Here is an 18,259-nt window from a genome sequence, read left to right as displayed (position 1 = left end):
AGCACGACAGGCACATTGGACTACCCCTCCTACTATTAAATTAAATGTAAAGTTATGTAAGCAGATACGAAGTAGCACTCAGGAAGAAAAATAAATGGGTTAATATAAAGGGTTAGCTGCGAAGAAATTATCAGGATCTCCATCGCTCACTCGGAAAGTGTTTCGACGGATGAGAGGAAGTAAGCTCTTAGTCGACCTCAATCAGATAGTCGGTCAGTCAGCGTTTTCGAAACACAGTGCTTTATAAAAAAGCAACCAATTTTACCTATGAAATACTTTTTCGTATAAAATCTCCAATAACTTTTTTTTGCCATTTTGTTTGAACACAACACCATTTTATTTTTCGACCATCAGGAAGGAAAGCAAAGTTACTTATATTACCCGTTTACTCATTTACATACATCTGTACATAGATGCCCTGCTTTACAAAACTCATCACTTTCAATTTTTCCATTTTGTTCTCAATTAGGGCAGTGTTATTTAGCAACTCATTGTATCTTCTATTATGTTTGTGTGTAGCTCTGTTGCTACTTATGAAGCAAGAAAAACCCACTTTTCGGACAATAGCCCAACTTTCGATTTCACAGCAGCCAAACCAAACACTTTTCTTGCCTTTTCCATGCTGCTATGCCATACTTTTCAAAGGACGCATTCAACCACCTAGCAAAATGTACGGCAGGCAAATTAATCACACTTTCCTTGCAATGAGTGCAACAAAAAATTACAAAATATGCCTTCATTTAAAAGAATAAATTTCACTTTCTTAGGGCGCACAGCAATAAATTGCAATTTATTGAAAGCACAGTTTACCCTTACCTATATATGTGTGTATGGGTGTGTTGGTTTTGCGAAATAAGTGTATAAGTATCCAGATCTAGCCTTTTACGGCTTCGAAGCCACAAGCAGTGAGAAGATTGAAGAAATGAAAAACAAACATTGTTGAGAGATTTTCATTTAAAATGCAATACATTCGCATGAGCTGCTCTTATGATTATATATGTGTGTGTGTAAAGTGCATATGTATGTGTATGTATATTTTACTTAAATTTGGGTCAACCGAAGTATTCTGTATGCCAGTGGCTAGATAAAGTGTTTACGGCTGAAGGACTTTCACAAGGCCATTCAACGTAAATTGAAAGAATTGAATAAAGGTGTTTTGAAATTTGTGCTTTGATATTTTTTGTTTCGTTTTTATAAAAGCAGGCTTTGGCGATGTAATTAATCTATTGATGAAAAGTAAAACGAAATTGAGAAGATTTTGCTTTGAAAGTTGAACCACAAAAACAGTATAATAAGGGATCTATGTATTTTTATATTTTATAGGCGAAAAAATACGAAGAAAGATTACTGGAGAAGGAACTGTTAACTTTGCAGAGTTGTCAAAGTTTCTCTTCTGCTGTGGCTAGAAACAGAAACAGAACAGAAACAGAAACAGAATCGGCCTGATTGCACCTGAGCAATTTTGCTCGTGCTCAAAAAATGGTACAATCTTTCTTGAGTTAAGTTGTCCAATTAGAAATTCAAAGTGAATCTAACTGTTTCATCACTTGGTCTTGAGCGGATCTGCTTGAAATTTATTCGCTTTATGGCTATGTTATTACTACTTTATCACTTGCGGTATAGGCTGTTGTTAAGGATACGTGTAAAAGCTTATGCCATATATCTTCAGTAGAATCTTCCAAGTGCCCTTCGTCTTTCAATGGCACTCCGTCAGATGTTGGTGGCACCGCTAAGCTTATGCGCCATGCATTAGAAAAGGGATGTTGGAGAACTTAAAAAGTGTGGTTTCTGTTCGTTGGGAGAGCGCTTTACTGCCCAGTTGCTATGCAGTACGAAGGAGCTCTTACTCAGAGGTTTGTTAATGTCGATATTATTAATGACGTTTTTCCTGGTTTCCAAATAAGCAAAGTTATTAGTACTTCAAAGCTATAGCTGTGAGCAGCGAGTGAAGAGGTGAAAAGTGATAATTTCATTGGATCCGCTCACCTTCAAATGTTGAAAATCACTGTTCGTATCCTTAATACTGGCCTCGGGCCACGAGTGCTCGTAATGGTCGTCGCTACGGTGGTAAATTGAAGAATTGGCCAACTATGGCCGACTTATTCTAAACAAGAATTCAGAAATCGGATTTGATTCGAGTACTTTACCCAATATTGATGGACCTAAAGAAGTATATCTATTCCCGTCTAACAAACATTCGGCAAGTGCTGAACTAACATTACGACAGACTGCATGCTTCTTAAGACAGATACGAAATTTGCTGCCTTTGTAAGCAGCATTGCAATCTTCTTAATTTTTTATGCCAAAAAATAAATCACTTTAAATTTTGCAAACGACAAACAGAAACGAAAATTATTCTTCCCAATTGCGAAAATTATCTCCAGGTACAATCAGCTGACAGGCCACAGGAAGGGCTGAACAAAAATTACCAACATTCGATTTAACGGTCACAATCAACTAAGCAGGATTAGGGAAACACATGACTGGCCGCACAAAATACAAAATACAAAATAAATTTCTGCCGATTTGTAAACTGTCGCAAGCTGAAAACCAGACTAATCCTTTACTTGATTGCGAAATTAAAAATAACAAAAAAGAGTTAAGAAAAGGCAACAGAGCAACACATATGTGAATTTGTCAAAATGTCGGCTCGCAAAGGATGCTTCCGGCAGCAGATCTCTTTCAATCAAAACAAATGCGCATAGCATTTGACAACAGTTTAGTAAACATACAATCAAATTCTGCTAAGCGCAAGGAAAATCCAATTTTGTAGAGAGAAAGAGTGCAGCAGCAGCGTCTTGAGGCCCAGCGGCAGCCTGTGTGCCAACGAAAGGCTGACAGGCGTGTAACAGGAATGTCGCGCTGTTGTAGGCAGGCAGCCAAGCAACCAGGATGATTTTGCCCTGCGAAAATGTAAGTGAATTAAAGTAAAAACAAAATGCATCAGCACGTCAGCCGCCACAGACATACCCTAAATACAATATTCACTTTATTTTCAATCTTTGTGTTTCATGCAAACGCTTAAATGAATTTTGGCTGATTACTGGCACAGCAAGCAGACGCCGTCGAAGAAAAGCAATAACAGCAAGCAGTAAAAATCGCACACAAAGCAAAATGCGCACAATTACAAGATGAAGCAAAATGCACTTAAAGTGTTTAACTCCTTTAAGTGCGCCTGCTAGGATATGTTGACGCTGTGGGCAATATGGGGCAATCAGCCTAAAGGCAAACATTGCCGCCCCGCTACCCCCTGCTACATGTCACAAGAGCGTCGCATGCAAGTAATTCAACCCTTGCACCGCATTGTGCCGATATCCTTCCGGTTTTTGCGGTACCAAATGTCATCAACACTTGTGTACCAATTTTCGTTCCAGCGTACAGATCAAATCTAGTGCATGTAGATATGTGTATATGTGTATATGTCGGGCATGTATGTAGGCATTTGTGTCCAAGTGTCAATACTGCAACAGCACCGACACCGACGGCGACAGTATCAGAGCCTCTTAAGTGCTAATCGCCATTTGGTGCACAGTTGGCGGTCGATTTGTGTGCCAAAGTGAAAGGATTAAATATCCTTTTTTCGTTCAATTGTGTTGCTGTGCAAATTATTTGTTTGCTTTTTTCTTGTATAGAGCGAAATATGCGTTCAGACTGTTTCCTGTCGATTCTTGCTTGCGGGCATGTGCAGACAGATACATACATACGCGTGTGCTTGTATATTTGTAAATATGGAAATATGGATTATATGGTTCTTACCCATAGCTCATGTGCAATTCTTATTTGCCCGACTTTCTGCATGCTTGCATCCTTTTTATTCTCACTTCGTTCATATATCCTTCTTGATCCTTATTCATTATGCATTTTTTGCTCTTGGCTGCATTTCGTTTGCTCTTTGGTACCTTGAGTTTTCGGGCGTTTGTTTCACATGTCCTGCCTACCTTTCAACATGAAAGCGATGTTTTTTGCTGTTAATTTTTGCATAATTCAGTGTGACAAGCTTGAGAAATAACAGCTTGATTTTTCGAGCGAATTTTACTTCGTCTGCTTTTTCTTTCCTTTACCTTTTCCTTTTACTTTGCATAAATGATTATGTGAATAAATTTTCACAATAACGGTTCATGTTTTAAAATAAAATAAAATAAATATGTAGATATACATCAATACAAAATAAAAAATTAGTAGCTTTAATAGTAAAATTGATTCATACCTTCTTTCAAAAGGCACCTCATCTGACTCAGAGCTCAATTGCTGAGTAAAATACTACCGATTTTGATGTAAAAAATCCCTGAATATTCAGTTAGGTAGATATCACTTGCTGCAACATTTACCCCTCCTTCTGGAATATTTGCATTCCAAGTGGAAAAGCTCATGCAATCTAAATTTTTAACCTCGTCTTAAGAACGACAGAACTGATAAATTAAGACGGCGAACCTTCAATTAAAATTGGTGTAAGTGATGTTTAAAAATCACGGCGGGTGAGTTAAAATGGTACATTCTTCTATCATTAGTACTACCAAACAAGTTTTACGGTCATGGGTACATTCTTCGTGGGGAACTGTCTCTTCCTCCTCCTCATCTAGAAAATTTCTACAGAAATAATGTATTTATATACCTATCCGTTGGGAGTGCCTACCTATTAGGCAATACCCCGTTATGACTGAAATCAGTGTGCTAAGATTGTGCTAATTTTGGCTTAGCAGAGATTCTGTGCGCTTAGCATTGAGAGTCGGCCACAATTGTCGGGCGTTTCTGCAGGTGGTTTCATTACGTTTTCTTTCGTTCGATATTCTTACGAGTTCCTCACGGATACGTAACTTACATATTTGTAGGGGTATGCCTGTCTCAATGTCTATGCACTCATGGGTCAATTTGGTGCCGAGTCTCTCTAGTAAATCGGCTCTGCAATTGGCCTAAATGTCACAATGGGCAGGAACCCATGTTACCTTTAGGTGAAATGACTCGGCCGTCTCGTTAAGAGATATGCGGCATTTCATGGTTGCCTTGGACGGTTGTCGACTGTTTTGTGAGAGATTTTATGGCCACCCATTGCCGAAAACTGAAGGAGATCCCTAGATGTACACCTCCGCTCCCCCTGCCCTCAAGCTTTAAGCCATCTATGTATACATGGATGGACTCGTTCTATCTTACATTCTTCCCTTCCCTCTCTTCCCTTGAGGATAGGAGGGTCGTGAACGTTGTAATGCTAAATTCTACTATTCTTACAAAAATTAGTTCATTGCATAACAAAAACCTTAAATTAAAGTTCCAAATTTTATAAAAAAATCACAAAAATAAACAAATCTCAAAAGACTGTTATTATTATTTTCAATTTTTTAAGCAAAATCTTTAGAACACTACTGGGCCGTCATTTTAGTATAATGACGGGTGATTTTTTAGCTATTATATTTTTAAACAGTTGGTTTAAACAGCTGATGAACGTTTCGTGTTTTGGTTCACTGTCAAAAATCTTCAATTTGGTCTATAATTTAACCATAAATCGTCTTACAAACGAGCAACGCTTGCAAATCATTGAATTTTATTATAAAAATGCGTGTTCTGTTAAGAAAGTTTAAAGTTGAAAAATTGTGTTCAGCGACGAAACTCATTTTTGGATCAATGGGTACGTAAATAAGCAGAATTGTCGATTTTGGAGTGAAGATCAGCCAGAAAAATTGCAAGAGCTACCAATGTATCCAGAAAAGGTCACAGTTTGGTGCGGTTTATGGGCTGGAGGTATCATTGGACCGTACTTCTTCAAAGATGCTGCGAATCGTAACGTAACTGTGAATGGTGAGCGCTACCGTGAAATGATATCCAACTTTTTTTTGCCCAAAATGCAAGAGCTTGACTTGCATGACATGTGGTTTCAACAAGACGGTGCCACATGCCACACAGCACGCGTAACAATGGACTTGTTGAGAGGTGAGTTCGGTGAACATTTTATTTCATGTTCGGGACCTGTCAATTGGCCACCCAGATCGTGCGATATAACGTCTTTAGATTATTTTTTGTAGGGCTATGTTAATGCTCTTGTCTATTCAGACAAGCCTGCTTCAACTAACCCATTGGAAGACAACATTAAAGCATTTATATGTGAGATACCGGCCGAAACAATGGAAAGAGTATGCCAAAATTGGTCTAAGCGGATGGACCATTTGAAGCGCAGTAGCGGTAACATTGGCATGAAATAATCTTCAGACATTAAATTATATGGACTGTACTATCGATTTAAATAAAAATTTCATGCATTTTTCTGAATTTTACGAGTTTTTTCTTTGAAAAATTTTCCACCCTTTAGTAGTAAGTTTGATGTCGCTCAAATTTCACGTTGATTTTTTAATTTTTTGCTTATGCATAAGCTGTTGAACATATTCTTCCATATAAAATATTTCGGGACATGTACTTTATATGGACGAAAATTCTTCATTCTCAATTTGGAGTTTCTTTACCCCGCCTAGTTTCATTATTAAATCATTTTGCAATAGAACGATATCAAGTCTAGAAAAGAATGTTTAGATCTCCGAGGCTTCCCTCGATGGATAACAAAATCAATCAGCTCCCCGTGATATCTAGTTTATTGTATGGCGCAGAATCTTCAGCGACAGCAGTAAAACAGCTACTGAAGTGCTCAAAGTGAAGCGAACATCAAATAACGCCGCTTACTTTTTCCTGGTGGTGGCAGAAAACTCCAACCGGAGAAATCGTCTGGTGCAAAAAGTAACTAATGATTGGCGCGATTTTTGTAATTAAGTTAGACTGTTGTAGCGAATAAAAGAACAAGAATTTTCCCAAAATTTTTTAATTTTCCTTACCGGAACGCAGATCCCACCCTCAAGTACTGATAGTCTGATATTGGACTTATTGGACTAAAGGCACTCTGTCTAAGGATGGAAAATCAAACCAGTTGGGAAAGATAATGAAGACGATGGAAAAAACATTTGTTTTAGCAATCAAATAGAAAAATGTTCCTTCCTCAAATCAATATTCCCTAGCTGTTGCAGACTTCACTTCTAACACAAGAACGAAACTTGAAATTTGTTTGTCACATTGAAGTAGAAAACATATTGTGTTTTGTAATTTTCTTAAATAAATACATACTTTGTATGTTTTAAGTAGATTGCAACTGCAATAACATGTGTCAACGGCAACAATGAAAATTATATCCAGTGGCGATCATAATGCACAGAGCGCACAACAATGCGCCACAGGAGCAGCATGCACGGACAACTGGACAAGCACAAGGGCATGCCATCGTACATACAAACATTTCGAACATTCGCACAACTGGTCATTGCCACTGCCACTGCGGCGCCTTCACTTTTCCACAATGACAGGCAAATTTTTGAGCTGACCAACATAACACGTTGGCCACTGACTGTCCGGCTGTCCGCTCGTGCAACTGGTCGATATGTTGCATAAATGCAGGATAAGTACGGATTGGTTTACGTTGGTGCAGAGAGCAGGCTAAGAGGGATTTGGAATGTAAGGGGTAAGGCGCAGCATGTGGAAAGGCGCTAAATTATTGTAGCATGCAGCGTGCGACGTGCAAATGAAGTCAATTTCCAGTGGCATGTGCCACACCAGCAACCAACGACAGCAGCCACCACAAAAAGTTGACACTTCATACTTAATGGTGCAACATTCAGCAACCGAAATGGCCATGTGCAGCTGGGCGGCTACTAACCGATGCCGGCTGTAAGTGAAAAATGATGCATGTCCTGTGCACTGCACACGAGCAATAAAGGCAACAACAACAGCCACTAGAGAAGGTGCGCTGACACTGCATGTGTGACCCGTTTCGAGGGGCAAGATGCAGCATGCAAGTGTTGCCATTTGTTTTTTGTTTTTGCATTTTAATGTGTTTTCTAAACTATTGCAATTTTCATCTAATAGCACCAACATTAGTTAGAATGCTTTCGTCCTTAGTGTAGAAACTTGAAAGTCATTAAAATTAAATGCAGGTAATATGTGACAGTTGTAGAGTTTTAAGTGAATGGAATTCATTTAAATTTCACTCACACAAAATATGCATGTGTGAGTATTGCGTTTCAAGGGGATGGTATTCGATGTCTGTGTTTTTTTAACACACTTTTATTAGGTCGGGTTGTATGTATGTATGTATGTATGTATGTAACGGAATCTTTGAGCTTAATTTTCACTGGCTTCTAAAAATCTGATCGACTTGAAATTTTGCACACCTATCAAGGACCGATGACAATGCAATAATTTGATAAAAGTTTTCCACTATCCTTATTAAGATTGCCAGGATTAATATTTCCTTTTTTTACCTGTGGGCAAAAAGTAAGGTGAATTTGGTTGTAAAATGAAAAATCTTTATTTATTCTTGTAAATCAATTTCATCTCCTTCAAAACAATCACCTCTCGATGAAATACACTTATGCCAACGATTTTTCCAATCCCCGAAACATGCCAAATAGTCCATTTTCGGTATAGCCATCTGCACCTTCTTCGATTCAGCTTTTATCTCCTCAATCGACTCGAAACGCGTTCCCCAGAGTGGTCTCTTGAGTTTTGGAAATAGCCAGATGTCACACGGAGCCAAATCAGGCGAATACGGTGGTTGCAGAACGATATGCGTGGAATTTTTGGCGAAATGGTCACGAAGAACGTCTGCACTGTGAGACGGTGCATTATCGTGATGCAAAAGCGAAGAGTTGTTGGTCCATAATTCTGGTCTTTTTAAATGAATTGCTTCACGTAAACGACGCATAACGCTCAAATAATATTCCTTATTAACAGTTTGGCCAGGTGGAAGGAATTCATAGTGCACTACAGCACGAAAATCGAAAAAAACTGTCATCATGACCTTTACTTTTGAACGACTTTGACGTGCTCTTTTCGGTCTGGCCTCGCCTTTAGCACGATATTCGCTTTATTGGTCGGTTGTTTCAGGGTCGGTAGCATAAATCCAAGTCTCATCTCCCGTAATGATGCATTTGAGCTTGTCCTGATAGTCTGAAAGCATTGTTTCACACACATCAACGCGACGACTTTTTTCCAAGAAATTGAGAGTTTTCGGTACCAAACGAGATTTGACTTTTCGTAGGCCCAAATGGTCTTTCAAAATGGTTTTCACAGATCCTTCTGATATTCCGATTATATCAGTAAGGTCTTTAACAGTCAACCGACGATTTTTGAGCACTAACTCCTTCATTTTATTGACGTGTTGGTCATCTGTTGACGTCGATGGTCGTTCGGAGCGCTCCAAGTCATCAACACGTTCTCGACCATCTTTGAAGTCTTTGTACCACTTAAAAACATTTTTCTGCGACATGGTCGAATCACCAAATGCCTTCTGCAACATGCTAACCGTTTCCGTAGCCGAAATTTCATTCCACAAACAAAATTTGATGGCACTTCTCTGCTCAATCAAATCAGACATTGTAAAAATCGAAAAATGCACTCTTGGTCGTTTGGTAAACACAAGCGTAAATATATTACTGATAATGACATTCACATGAAAGTTGGCCCAGATGTTATTAACAGTGCTGCCAACTCATGAAAAAAATAACTAGAGCGAAATTTTAATCCCGCGAAGTTTGACAAATAAATTCACCTTACTTTTTGCCCACAGTAGTACATACATTTCATACATATTTCATTTAAAAAAACTCCATACTAAATTTTCAACATTTAATAAATTTCAAAATTAAAATTTTTTTTAACCATTCAGTGTACTTATTACCATACTCAAACCTACTAATAAAAGAATTTTCAGAAAAATAGAAGACCATATCCAATAGGATCGCTTAGAATTAAGTCGCTCTCTTTTGAATTTGTGTATTATTTAGACCCACATCATTAGCATTTTTATTAGTTAAACAAAAAATGTTAGGCAAAGTTGAAATTAGTAGCAGAGCTAAAAAACTTGGCGTTGAAGTTCTCAAATATTGGCTAGACACCTCTGGTCACTGCCGCTACTATTCTTATGAGAAACTCATGTGACCTTATTAAAGGTCTCGTCTTTAATTATGAAAACAAGTTTTCCTATGAGGATCTAGTAGGAAAGTGTACTCTGATCTGGATATAAATTCCACTACCATTTTACCGAGTCATCTAAATTAAACTAAGCGATAGGATGGATAATGGGGGCTCCATTCAAAGGTACTGATTAAACGTGAGCCTACCTCTACTTTGCCTTAAAGATACTTACACAGCAAAGCTTTCTTTCAAATTTATTCTGTCAATTAGCTGCCATGGAATCCCTACAATTCAATAGCACCTCTCTGAAGTGAGCAATCGAATGTACGAGTGCCTTGAATTAACTAGCGACGTGGCCTCTACGAACTTTTTTGGGTTCCTGATAATAAGCGCCGGAAACTGCTTCGGGGATGAGCTAGCAAAGATAGGCGCGGAACTACTCTTGAGCAACTCTCCTCCAATTGCGGTCATCTCAATTTTTTTTAGCAGCGTGAGCTTAAGCTTAATTTAGTAAAAAGAGCAAATGTCCAATTGGTCAAGAGACTTACCACAAAAATCTGCCTAAAAATCAATAAAAATGGGGCCAAGCCACAAATTTATCTCGATCGTATCGGCTTATGGTCACTGGTTGGTGTAATTAAGTGGGACACTGATTAATTGAGATATGTGGATCTATGGAAACGGATTTCCCTTCTCATGATTTTTGCTATAGAGACGAGGCGCAAGTGGATAGTGGATAGTGTGTAGAGTTCCACACACTGTAGTGTTCTGTCTGGGTCCAAGTTCAAGAAGTATAGAAGTATAAGAAGAACAATGTTCGCGTAGCGCATAAGTAAAAAAATTCAAAAATTGGGTATATTTGTTTATTCTAAATATTATTATATAATATATGTATATTCTATATATATTTTTTGCTGTATGTTTTTTTTTCTTTTACATGAAGAAGAGCAATAGACGATAATTCCTTTCAATCCGCTCCAAACTATTTAAAATCCAATGGGCAACCTTGGCCACGCATCCCGAAACATCTCCCTGCTGATCCGAAATTTAAAATTCCTTCTACCAAGGAAACATTGTTTTCATATCTATCTCTAACTTTGCCGGAAAAAGATTAGATTAAAAAAAATTAATTCGTTAGATAAAAAATAATTTCCCGAGAAAAATAAAATTTGCCGTGGGGAGAACTCTCAGGAGGATTTCACGTTAGGCTGACAGTGTTGAGGTCTGTTTTAAAAAGACAGTGGCGCAAAGAGCCATATTTGCAAAGAGATCAAACCAACAACTAGCTTTACTACCAAAGGTCTAATAGAAACGGCTGGTGCTGGTAAAATTAGATTGTTTGAAATAAAACTTATTGTAGATCCTTACATTTAACCCGCTTAAAGAAAGTTAAGATAAACCTCCTTCAGTAAAGAATTATAAGGTTCAAAATTTTATAGTCTCAATGTAATTTTTTATTACATTTTTTCTAGGCTAAGCTACGCTGTATGTATCTTATTATTATTTATTTAAATTCCAGTTTGTTTACATTTTATCTTTTAAATGTAAAAACGTGATCCGCGAAGCAGTCTGCTTGTCCGCTGGTGTGTAAGTCTCCTATCAGTACCAACTTCGCCATATCACTTTCTTTATTAAATAAACTTGGAAAATATTCCAATGAACTTGGAAAATATTCCATTAAAATTAAACGCAAATATTAGACAGATTTTGATGTTTGTGCTTAATTTCTTTACCTATGTGTGTTGATCTATTAATTGAAAATATCTGAGGACACCCATAAACTCCGTGTAATCCTGACACAGGCCAATGGGGTGCAGCTCTGATCAGTCCATTCTGCTGCTATCTAATGAAAATATCAAAACAAAGCACTAAATAAACAAAAGAAAAAATGGAAAACTAACCAAAACACGCTGCTGTCGAATGTCAAATGACGGCGTGCGGAGTAAAAGCGCATTTAGCTTTGAATGACGCGCCGCTTACTTACTACTAGCGCCCAAAATGAGTTGAAACGTGTTGAGCATCGATAATTTTTCATGCGCTGTACCGGCCACTCGCAAATCAGCTCTCATTTGAAGCGTTCGGGAAGTGGAGTTGATTGTAAGCTGACAGGCTGCTCTGTGGCCTAGCAGCGTACAGACAGACTGTTAAGTAAACAAACTGCTGACAGACCACTGCAGTGGCACATCCAGAAAACAAAAACCCACACCCATACACAAACACTCATAGCCAGGCTACTGGCCTGTCGATAAAGCTTCCGCGCCGCTAATGAGGCTGCATTCACTTCGAGCGATTGCTTTAAACAATACTCTGGTTGGAGTTATACTTTGCATGCACACAAACACACGCCTTCGAACACGTATATGTGACGCTGCATCCTGCAGTCGAACAAATGTGCTTGTCCAGCTGAATAATTCATAAAAATTGTGCGGCCGTATAAAAAACGAATCGCGCATTGCAATGAAACCAAAATAAACAACCGGCCTTTATTTTGCTCTGCTGGAGTTTTTGATAAATTTGCTGGTGGTGGTGGTGGTGTTGTTGTATCGTTTGTGAGTAGTGATGGTGCTATTGCTGACGACTATTTGACTGAGTGAGTAACTGTCAGTCGTCGTTTGTTTTCGCGTCACCGAACTCTACCGCCACCTGGCATGGGGGGTTGTTTCACGCAGGACATTCAAGGCAGCCCCTGGAGCAGTTTACAAGACAGGATATGTACGTGAATTGGGATGGATAGTCGCTGCGTCGCTACACATTTGCGCTCATTAATTACGAAATTACATGTTGTTGTTGGTAATAGTATAGGTTATGCCTTCAAAGATTTTTGTTTTAATTGAAATGTAAAGCCAAAAAAAAAACGTATCAATTAAACAGGAAATTAAATAATTGAAGTGAAAGCGCATGTGTGCAAGGATTGCATGGATTGTAAAGTGCAAACGAAAGGGTGAAGATTTACGTTTAGCTTATTTTGTTTATTTTTTTTTTATATGTTTTTTTGTGTACTGCAATAGGACAATGATGTGTATTTTTTTGCATGAGCCTGAATGGTGTTGTTATTTGGTATCAAACTGCTAAAAGCTGGATTGGTCACATTTAAATTAGTCTGCTTGTTTATTTAAAAATTTCAGTGAATGTTTAAATAAAGGCTTTGTTAACTCTTTAGTCAAAAGTAAAAGAAAACAAACAAAAAACCGATTGAGAAATAAATGATTGAATTAGCCTTTTCGTTTAAAAAAAAATTCCGAATGAGTTTCTAATATACACTTATGAACAAAACAATAGTTTGTCTCCTGTTTTCGTTTTTCTAATTTTCATTAGTTTAAAAAAATTTGGTACGCACTTTAATTATTATTATTATTAGTTGCTAATTTTTTTTATTATTAATTCATCGTACAAGCTTCGCCTCCAAGATCCTTTGGTTTTCGCATAGTATAACCAATCCATCTCCATTTACGGTTGCGAGTCTCAATTTCAACTGGCCTTCGCCTAACTCGGGTGGGGTTATCAAGCCACCTTATACGCAAGAGGGTTCTAAGGCAGCGATTTATGAGGGTTCAGCAACAATTGTATTTCAGGAGCGGTAGGTGGTTGGCCTAGGGTCCTTATCCACATTTAATTGGAAGAGTGCAGAGCCCACTACTCATCACACAGTTTTATAGCTCATTAAATTTTAGTAAAGGACATTTCAAGCTTGTAGTGGTTCAAAATTCTCGTTTATGTTTGATCATTTTTTACCTGGCAATGTTGCACATTTTTTCCATACATAAATTTTTGCTTTCGTCATATTTAATTTCTGAAAACTTTGACATTTTGGTGAAAATTTGTCTAATGAAACTTAAAAAAAATGAAATTCCCTACCACAATTTTTTTTTTGTTTTTTGGAATTTGCTTTTATGTATTTTCACTTTGCCGTTTTCGTGACATTTCGTTCTGACAATCTGACGCAATTTATATTAAAAAATATGTCTCACCGATATAAAAACAAAACACTAATGTAACTATTTTTGTATAACAAGCAGGGCTTACTTTTTTCATTAACAGGATAATTACAGAAAACTATAATTGAGAGTAGTGTTCGAATAAAAAATAATAATTTATTTATTTACCAAAAAATTTTCTTATATGGAAAAATATTGCAATTAGAAGTGTAACTCTCACTTTTTTATTTTGAAAAATTAAAATAAAAGAAATTTAAAAAAATGCTTTCTTCCGTGACAATGTTTGCGATGAAACATTGCCGTGACCAGGATTCGAACCTGGGTTACTACGGCCACAACGTAGGGTCCTAACCACTAGACGATCACGGCTACTGAAAGCGTGCCAATTTACTCGGTTACAACGTATTATTGACCAAACCACCACTGCACGTCCAAAATTACTCAAAATATGAACCAATTCACTTCAAATAATAAGCAAGGCCGAATAAACGAAAGTGAATGCAAAGAAAATGTGCGATGGAAGCAACAAAAAAATATTTCATTCATAAATTCGGCTATCTGTAAATATGTACATATACGTATGTACATACGTACATATATGTAATAGAAAGCAAATACAAAAAATATTTTATGAAATGTGGAAAATAAAACAAAAAACAAGTGTTTTTACTAAACAAAGGAGAAGCAATAAGGCCCATGGACATATCTGTATGAATTTTCTAATATTAAATGTTTGCTTACCTATAAATAGCGATCGGTATCTGCATGTATGTATGTATATATGGACGTGTGTGTGAAAATATCTATATTAAGTTTTTGGTCAATGTGTTACATATTTACAGACGCGGTCACAATAATAGCCAACGAGCCTTTTTATATAAGCTTTTTGTTGTTTTTTTTCTTTTATAAAAAATAAGCTATGCTTTAACAAAAAGCATATAACTTAAAGCTTACTACGTTTTAAAACTTAAACACCAGTTCAAAAAATATTCATAAAATTTTCAAAAATTCTGGGTACGCGAATTTATAACCCATTTAATTTTAGTATAATTTTTTGCAAACTTAAAATGGGTCAATTAAAAAAAACACAAAATACGAGCAATCGTTGCGTGCAAGAAATTGCGCAGCATCGTCAACAAAAGAAAAATTATAAAAACCAATGTAATTTTAAATTTGAAATCGGCCAGGCTATAAAACTGCGTACCCAGAATGTTTCTGAAAATTGTCCAAACAGTTTGAAATTTTAATAAATAGTTAATAATTTTTTTTTTAATGTTGTATAAAATGGGAAACTTTGAGTTATATGTTTTAATGGTTAAAAACTTGTCAAAATATCGCTGTGCTTTTATTGTGGCCACGCCTGTATGTGCATACATATTTCAAAGATTTCTCAAAAGCGCAACAATTTTTTTAGTCTCCACTGCACCTCATAAACATAATTTATTTCGTTTTAATATTTAAATTAATATTAATATAAATAAAACTATGTTATACCTATAATATTCCATAAGAAAACTGAAATTCCGATTACTTTTGTTTTTGAATAAAAAAAACGCGCTTTCTTCCGTGACAATGTTTGCGGTGAAACATTGCCGTGACCAGGATTCGAACCTGGGTTACTACGGCCACAACGTAGGGTCCTAACCACTAGACGATCACGGCTACCGAAAGCTTGGCGACGTTGCCATTTTTACGCCGTCAAATAACAGGAAATAGCATCAGATGTGTAATGCATAAATGCAATAAAGTGAAAGTAAAGAAAATGAAAATATTTTGTTTTTAGATATATTTGAAGTAAAATGAAAAACGTATAATTTTTTTTATTGACAATTGTATTTACAGTTAACTATAAAATCCAATAGGCGTATAACTATGGGTACTGTGGCCTTAAGCAAAATTTATAAATTTAAGCCTAAAAATTACTCTGAGTTGTGTAGCATTCCACAAAAAATGCCTGCAGCCTGTAGGAGATTTATTGATACAAATGAAACAAATGTTTTATTGTACCCACTACAAGTTTGTGAAAATACAGGGTACGTGCATTGGGCTCAGAAAGCATTTTTTTGTGTGTTGTATTATATGGATACATAGTAGTGACTAGAATATCGAAGTTTTTAGGCTATTGCCTTTAGATTATTCCTGAGGAGTTTTTATGAAATGTCCTGCAAATCATTATAGCTTAATGCTGAGGTGATACTCAAGCGTAAGCCATTATTTTCTTTTTGAAGCATTTACATACAATTATGAAATGAAAAATATTAATGGATATGTTCGCAGTGCTTTACGCTTTTAAAGCGTTTTAAAATATTGAAAAGTTACCTCCCAAGTGAATGTTGTGTTACTGAAATAAAGCTAATTTTAAAACGAATTTTGGTCGATGTAATGCTACTGCCGGCTTTATATGCGTAATTTTGCGAAGAAATAAAATTGCGATATTGACATCTTATTTTATCGCTTTCGCTTTGTTATGGCTCCTCTATATGGTCCTTGGTGCAGTTGGAAACTATGGGCGATTTTGCTAATTCAGCTATCTGATTTATAACCTTTCCAACGATATCCCAGTCGAATCAGAAAATGTTGGCTTATATTAAGTATGAAGTAATCACTTATTATGGACTTTTTTGATTTCTGTCACTTCATAACTTCTGTGAAAAAACTTAAAATTTGTTTAACCCCTTTATTGCAGAAGCTCGGAGCGCTTAATCTGGATTAGGTTACACTACAACAAAAAGCATATAACTCAAAGTTTTAGACTTTATAAAAATTTTTTTAAATATAGGAACTATTTCGATGGAAATTTTAATCTGTTGTCAGAGTTGTTAGAAAAATTGTGGGGATGCAGAACATTGGTTGTATGGGAAAAAATGAATAATACTGTAAATAAACGGAATTATCTAAAATAAAGGTCAATTTTCAGACACTTTAAATTGAAATTGGATGAGCTATAAAACTTCATACTCAAAATTTTTCTAATAAATCTTTTTCAAAATCTTATCAAAATATCACTGCGCTATTATGGTGACCACGGCTGTTTGTACATACATATTTATGTGTCTGTTGCAAACATAATCTATTTTGTCTTAATATTTAAATGAATATTAATATAAAGAAACCTAAGCTGTATATATGCTCGTACATATAAATTATATTTTATAAGAAAATTGAAATTCCAATTAATTTCTTTTTTAATAAAAAAAAACGCGCTTTCTTCCGTGACAATGTTTGCGGTGAAACATTGCCGTGACCAGGATTCGAACCTGGGTTACTACGGCCACAACGTAGGGTCCTAACCACTAGACGATCACGGCTACCGAAAGCTTGGCGACGTTGCCGATTTTACGCCTTCAAATAACAAGAAATAGCATCAGAGGTGTAATAGGTAAACACAATAAAGTGAAAATAAAGAAAATAAAAAATGTTTTTTTAAGAAAAATTTTAAGTGAAATGAATTTGAGCCTAAGCATTACTCTTAGATATGGAGACTTCGGCTTATCCGCTTACAAGATTCAATGATCGCCGAAAATGAAAATTAATTATCATACTTTCCGTTATAGTGTCCCGTAGCTGGAAACTGACGGCGATTTTGGAAAAAAATAATGCTACAGAGAGTTGCGAACTAATTTTTCTTATTAGTCATCACGTTGATTAAACGGATATGGGCGAATTCTTGTTTCAATCAGAACTACTACTGTATCTATGCAGAAAACAAACATGAATTTCACCTATGCTATTCCTACATAATTTTACCCAAAAACTACCATATTTATATTATTCATGAGTTCTAAAATTATTTCTACAATTTTCACTATAACCTCAAATAGCCTCATAAACATCAGGAATTAATTTGACATTTATGATGCAAAATTGTCAAACGCGTATTAAGCACTGCTCAAAGCATTCCAAAGAATAATTAGAAAGGACTTAGCAGAGAGTGAAAGCAAAAGGGGGAGTTTTGCCCAAAGTAACTGATCCTTTCATAATACGCTTGCTCGCCGCAGCGCATCTAATCTGTTTTGTTGCTCTTCTTTGTTATTAACATTCACCGTTGAAATCTAAATTAAAAAGGATTTTTTATTTACGAATTTTCAACGGTCGTTCTGAGGCCGGACATTTTCATACTAGCCGAAGCGCTCAGCCGAGTTGTGCAGGGGCTGAGAGTTTGTTAGAGAGAGAGGATGAAAGTTATATGGAATTATGATTTTCAGCTTTAATGAGATTCGTTGAAACGCGTATTTAACTATAATGGCAAAAGGTATGAATGGGAGACGCGTGTTATCCTTGTTGTGCACGGTTAGAGCACGTTTGCTTTGTTTTTTTCTAATGTGGGACGTGGTTTTTTTTTTTTTGTTTCAGCGCACAAGTTTGTTGTTCGAAAGGTTATC

General features: G+C 36.4%; 3 non-coding genes across 3 annotated transcripts; all 3 read right to left on the bottom strand.

Annotated features, from left to right (window-relative positions):
• Window positions 1–14,174: 14,174 nt before the first annotated feature.
• Window positions 14,175–14,246, bottom strand: Trnah-gug (transfer RNA histidin (anticodon GUG)). The gene has a single exon. It is a non-coding gene; the product is annotated as a tRNA-His (tRNA).
• A 1,221-nt stretch (window positions 14,247–15,467) lies between these two features.
• On the bottom strand, window positions 15,468–15,539 carry Trnah-gug (transfer RNA histidin (anticodon GUG)). Its single transcript has one exon. It is a non-coding gene; the product is annotated as a tRNA-His (tRNA).
• A 1,574-nt stretch (window positions 15,540–17,113) lies between these two features.
• On the bottom strand, window positions 17,114–17,185 carry Trnah-gug (transfer RNA histidin (anticodon GUG)). Its single transcript has one exon. It is a non-coding gene; the product is annotated as a tRNA-His (tRNA).
• Window positions 17,186–18,259: the final 1,074 nt, after the last annotated feature.

This window comes from Anastrepha ludens, chromosome 5 (genome assembly GCF_028408465.1).
Source record: "Anastrepha ludens isolate Willacy chromosome 5, idAnaLude1.1, whole genome shotgun sequence".
Classification (NCBI taxonomy): Eukaryota; Metazoa; Arthropoda; class Insecta; order Diptera; family Tephritidae; genus Anastrepha; species Anastrepha ludens.
Note: the sequence above shows the minus strand (reverse complement) of the source record. Positions and strands in the feature narration are given on the sequence as shown.